This window comes from Sinocyclocheilus rhinocerous, unplaced genomic scaffold (assembly GCF_001515625.1).
Source record: "Sinocyclocheilus rhinocerous isolate Xijiao unplaced genomic scaffold, SAMN03320098_v1.1 scaffold2330, whole genome shotgun sequence".
NCBI lineage: Eukaryota > Metazoa > Chordata > Actinopteri > Cypriniformes > Cyprinidae > Sinocyclocheilus > Sinocyclocheilus rhinocerous.
In genome coordinates, this window is record NW_015630979.1 from 900,057 (window position 1) to 906,372 (window position 6,316).

Here is a 6,316-nt window from a genome sequence, read left to right on the forward strand (position 1 = left end):
ATTTACACCTGGTCAAAAGTTTGCTGACGAAAGGTTTTGTGAGATATGTCTGTGATACATTACCCAATGCTGCAAAAACACGTAGAAACCTTTGAAGCTGCCCTCAGCGATCGCAATCACAAGTATGATGATGATCGGGTCAGTCGCACTGGTGCTCCTAAAAAAATTTTCATAGTCGCACGCAGTAGTTTTCAGTCGCAAATGCGACTGAAATGGTCGCACTGTAGAGCCCTGTTTAAATAAAATTAACTTGACCTTCAAGGGGGGCGGGCCTAAAATCATGGCAGGGGAAACACTGCATGTGAATGAAATGAAATTATTTTATTTTAAATGTGCTTCTGATTACAGATAGGCTGGGATTACACAAGATTTGTATTTTAAAGATAACCAGTTCGAAGGGAGCATAATTTTCTTTTTGGTAGGGATGCTCCGATCAGGATTTTTGCAGCCGATACTGAGTACCGATTTCTTGTCATGGTGATCGGCCGATACCGATGCCGATTCTGATGCTTCAAGCTTTAGACGGTTTCATCAGGCGCAGACGCCTGGGCCGAAGTTAACTTCCGGTCTGTGTTTGTTTATCAGTCTGGCTATGGCGCTGGCTACAAACGCAGTTAAAGTTAAGGTGATGAGTAGACTGAAGGTGGGCTCAGGTGGTTGTGCTGTGGGATGTGTTTCCCATAGGGCTGCTACGATTCGTCGATTCTATTCGACTACTCGAAAAAAAAAAAAAAGATGACTGAAACGAAGAAAAAACAAAGTGAAGTATGTTCTTACTTCACTCAGTCATTTATTTACTTTATAACAGTAAATAAATATCGGTTCTGCATATCGGTTATCGGGCACATAAACATGCAAATAATTGGTATCGGTAATAAAAAAATCAATATCGGTCGATCACTAATTACAACAGTAATTTATATATTATTTATCAATGAGTTTTTATGAATGAATGAATGAATGATGCATTTATATAGCGCTTTATTGTGTATTGTTGTACATAATCATTATCATTTATCATTGATAATTCCTTTGGCGGTGTTTCTGTAAGCCCATGCTAGATCAGAGGGGATTGTGAGATAGCTATCCCACAGCACAGGAGAAGATTTGGATGGAAATTATAACTTCCTGTCCTGCTTTGTAATTCAAGGCTTATGACTTGGCACTTTAAGGGCCAACACACGTTTATTGCTCCCATGTGCTCTACAGATGTTACTTCACTGATGTAGACACACACAACTAATCCTCTGTATGTGCATTTGTGCATATGGAGCAGAGGTCAATCACTGAGATGAGACCATTAGAAGAATCATAAAAACACTTTGAATGTCAGCATATAAAACAGTTGAAGCGTTTTAAATGTTATTGTCTAAATTCAGTTTTGACATGTACTAGGGTTGTGCACTTTGATTATTTTGACTGCTTGAATACTTTAAATCACTAAATACTAAATCAACTATTAATGTGTTCTTACTCCAATGAAAAAAAAGTGACACATTTGAGTAGAGCTTTGAATACTGTGAAATCAGGTCATACGGTTGTGGTTTCATGAACAATTTTTGCTGTCTCAGCTTAGTACTACCCTTCTCTGTAAAGTCGGGCGCACACTGTGCAATTTTTAAAAAGTCCTTTAGGATTGTACTTGTCAGACTGTACGAACATGATGATCATGTCACACTGTGGGATCTCAGTTGTTATTAATGTCAGACTGTACGACAGTCAAGACGTGTTAAAAACGGGTGAGCGCAAGAAAACTTGTCCGTAGTTTTACATTATCCACCCACACAAGTGACAGCGAGCCGCATTGCACGCGTGGCTGAAATGTTGGCTATCATCAAAAGTATATGAACAGCGGCATTACCGGCGTATTTAAGTAAGCAGCACTACACACCCACTTGAAAACAGCAGTGCAACCGGTGTTTATCATAGCAAAGGCAACATATCAGATGAATTCCGTGAGCGGAGGACGGGAGCACCGGAGTTTTTGGTAGTCTCTAGCATTAATTCTGATCATGGCTTGTCTTGAAAAACGAATACAGTTTGACGTTTGTCGTAGGAGAAGTCACACTGCAGGACTGTGCGCCAAATCTTCTGACACTGCCAGAATTTCATCGGAGGTAAAATTTGATCGCAACAGCCATTAATTGGCTGTCGGTGAACATGTCAAACTAACGATCAAAGACTACAGATTTTAGCCTAGGTTTATAGGAATCTTTTGTGATTTTCAAAATTTGTCTCAGACGACCAAATCGTGGCCAAAATCGCACAGTGTGAGCCAGGCTTTAATCACATTTAGATTAAGCTTCAGCCCACCCGCTAACTAGTTTATGGGTGTCTGAAAGTAAAAGGCACTGTTAGCCCTTCTAAGTGGACTCATGGGGGGACAGCCTCTCGCTACCTGTGATACACACGTCTAATTGGCAGTTCTTTGCACGTGTCTGCTGTCTAATCAGCTGTTAGGCTGGAATACGGCTATTGGCTCAAGAAAATTGAGCCATTGGAAAATCAAGGCACATCTGTTGTTTGTCAAATCTTACCCTACCACTAAAAAGTTTCCTCTCAGTTTCCTCTCTCAGATGCAGAGTTTTGAAGTAGAATGCAAGCCTTCAGTTAAAGGTGGGTCTAAATAAAGGGGACTGAAACCATACGAGATACAGATGTTGTCCAGACTTGCAGAACAGGTCTGGTGGTTAACTGGTTATGTCAAATCAGCAATAAAAATGAAAAGCACTTTGGTTTTGGTAGCAGTTGACAGTAAAGTGAAACTAAGTTGAAGGGATGTTAAAATCTGATGGATTTATCTCATATATTCATGTGACATTTATGGGAGTTTTCTGAGACTGGAGTGACTAAATGTGACCTACCATATGTGTACAGGACTGTGCACTCACTATACAGTAGATATGTACTTATGTAAACATGTAGGGCCATTTACACAAAGGGATGACAACTATAATTATACCTTTGAAGTTGTAATAATTGTTCTACACCACACATATAACAATAACAACACAGAGGAGCGATAAATGACACAACTGAAAAAAGTTAAAACCATTGAGAGCCAATCAGAATCCACCAGACTGTACAAAGCTCAAGCTTTTAAAGTGGTATACAATATATAGACATGCTCTTGTTTTTCATATCTAGCACAAGGGCTTGTTGTGGGCAGTATTAGCTGAGAAGACAAGCACAGATACACACTTGTAAAAGCAAAAATAGTATTTCATTTGGGTGCCTTTGACATACTTTTTTAATGCATCATGATTTGAGATAGAGTAATTCTAATATTGCATCTGATTTAAGGCAGAAGGTATGTGGATTGGGACACAGCCATAATTTCCGTGTTTCAGTAGACTAGTCATGTCAGTACTACATAAGTACATAGAGTAGTACATAAATAGAGACCCTTGTCTGCCCGTTGCGTAGGTGCCTTGTTGTCTTGGGTCATTTGAAAGACATGAATAGATTTCCCTACTACACATGCCTCCGTCTTCTATTTATGCATTGCAGCATGTTAATATTGTAAAGGGAGCTATTGTATACCAGTATGTAGGTGTTGGCCTCACTGTTCATTGGCTAATAGACATTGAATGTGGATGGGTAATGTTTACTCTGGGTTTGGTTAGTCTACTTGGCTTGATTTATTTGCCTTTGACGCTGTAGTTTTGCAGCATCTATATGAAAAGGATCACAATAGATTGCTTTGATGAAGGAATTCTGTAACTTTACTATTTACTACTGTAAATAGAAACCTTTGAAACAACAGTAGAAGACATAGGCCTAAATCAGATGTTATTTATTTATTTATTGAGATCATTCTGTTCTGTCTCTATGGACAAATTTAGAATAGAGCGATTCAGTGAGCTGCAGCCCACACACTCACTTTCTGTCTCTATTTCTCTTCCCATCACAGAACAGGTGGTGATATCAGAGAGACTGTCTATTGGCTGTAGGCCTAACCCACTCCTCTGCATTATTAACACTGTTACACTCTGCTCTGTTGCTTTAGCATGTTATTGCTCACTGCATCTATTTACAGTGCTTGTATGTGGTAACGGAAGGAGCTGACTGCTGTAATGAGCCTGGTATTACAATTTAACCCATTTAACCCTACAAAACAATAAAAGGACATTTTCATAGTCTACTGCACTAGGGCTGTGCGATTAATCGAAATCGAATTGAAATCGCGATTTGAGACGTTGCGATTTCCTAATCGCAAAGCCTGCGATATGGACGCGATATTACTCTGTTCCAGAGCATATGCATGACTGCCAGCCTTGAGTTGCAGTCTTACTAACCAATAGAGTGAGCGCACCTCCGTTCTCCCCAATCAGCACTGCTCTAGCCAACTGCGTAAACACCCACCATAAAAAAATGTAAAAAAACGGAGAGCGGACGGGAGAGAGACAGAGTGGGATTATGGCGTCTACTGGGTCAGATCGATAGTTAGGCAAATTAAAACTAAAGAAAAACGTATGCAACTTAAGCTTCGAAATGACAGACAACGAACAAAAAAGGTCTGCACACTGTTCAGCGTAACTGAAGGGATCAGAGTTTATAATGTCTTTGCAGTTGATGTTCTCGTCTATTTGATCTAGGACTGGGTGATATGGATATTTTTTTTCCAAATGTTTGACCTATTCAAGGTAACGCTTTTGATTTAAGATTTAACTGGTCAACTTAAAAGCGCAACTACAGCATGATTCAAGTATCATTCTCTTTATTAAAAACTTGCAGAACCATCTGGTTAAAGAAAGTTATATTCTGAGTGCACCACACGTCAAACAAATTCACTTGTTAAAATATCTTTGCAGAAAAGATGCATGAAATATTCAGGCAAATATTGTACAAACTTGCCTTAAACATGTTCAGAAATAATATAAAATAAGAAAAATGCAAAATATTTCAAAATGTAGACATTCAGTTTTAGAGTAGTAGGCTATATTAGCTGTAAATGTTTTTAAAAGCAAAGAAAATAACAGAACCTTTCACCTGTCACCATCATGCAAACATGACATATCAAACATACACTAGTAGTTCTTTACAGGTTTTTGCATTTCACTGCACTGCTTTTCCATTTTTTGTTTTCTGTGTAAACATGCGCTTGATGTACATTTGATTGTTGTCTTCTGCATGTCATGCACATGAAACGGTGTTCTAAAAAATATGGTGCTCAAGTTAAAATAAGTTCAACTTGTGTCTCATAACCTTGCGTATTTTCCCACCTCAATGCCATGTCTCGTGTTTTTCAATGTAAAAAACACATTCTTTGTGAATATCCCCTTTGGATTTGCGATATGTTCTACAGTTAGGTCCATATACTGTATATTTGGACACTGATACAATTTTCATAATTTCGGCTCTGTATGCCACCAGAACAGAATTCAAAATAAAGCAGTCAATATGAAATTGAAGTGCAGACTTAAAGCTTTAATTCAAGGGGTTGAACAAAAATATAAAATAAAATGCTTTGGTATTACAACCATTTTTATTCACAGTCCCCCCATTTTCAGGGGCTCAAATGTAATTGGACAAATAAATATAATCATAAATAAAATGTTGAAAATCCTTTGCAGGCAATGACTGCCTTAAGTCTGGAACTCATGGACATCACCAGAGACTGGGTTTCCTCCTTTGTGATGCTTTGCCAGGCCTTTATTGCAGCTGACTTCAGTTGTTGTTTGTTTGTGGGTCTTTCTGCCTTTAGTTTTATCTTCAGCAAGTGAAATGCATGCTCAATCAGATTGAGATCAGGAGATTGACTTGACCATTGCAGAATATATTCCACTTTTTTACCTTCAAAAACTCCTGGGTTGCTTTTGCTGTATGTTTTGGGTCATCGTCCATTTGTACTGTGAAGCGCCGCCCAATCAATTTTGCTCCATTTGATTGAATCTGGGCAGAGTGTATATCCCTATACACTTCAGAATTCTTCCGGCTGCTTCTATCCTCTGTCACATCATCACTAAACACTAGAGATGCACCGATTGCAATTTTCTTGGCCGATTCCGATTTCCGATTTTTTTTAAAATTGTGGCCTGCCGATACCGATTTTTGCCGATTCCGTTTTTCTTTCTAAAAACTATAATTGACTGCATATATAAACAAAAATGTATACTTTTTTTAATGCAAAAAATGTATTACATAAATTATTAAACATTACAATTCCCTGCCGATTCCGATTTTCTTTCTAAAAACTATAATTGACTGCATATATAAACAAAAATGTATACTTTTTTTAATGCAAAAAATGTATTACATAAATTATTAAACATTACAATTCCCCCTAATCTGGACAAAGTTGCACTTAAACAAC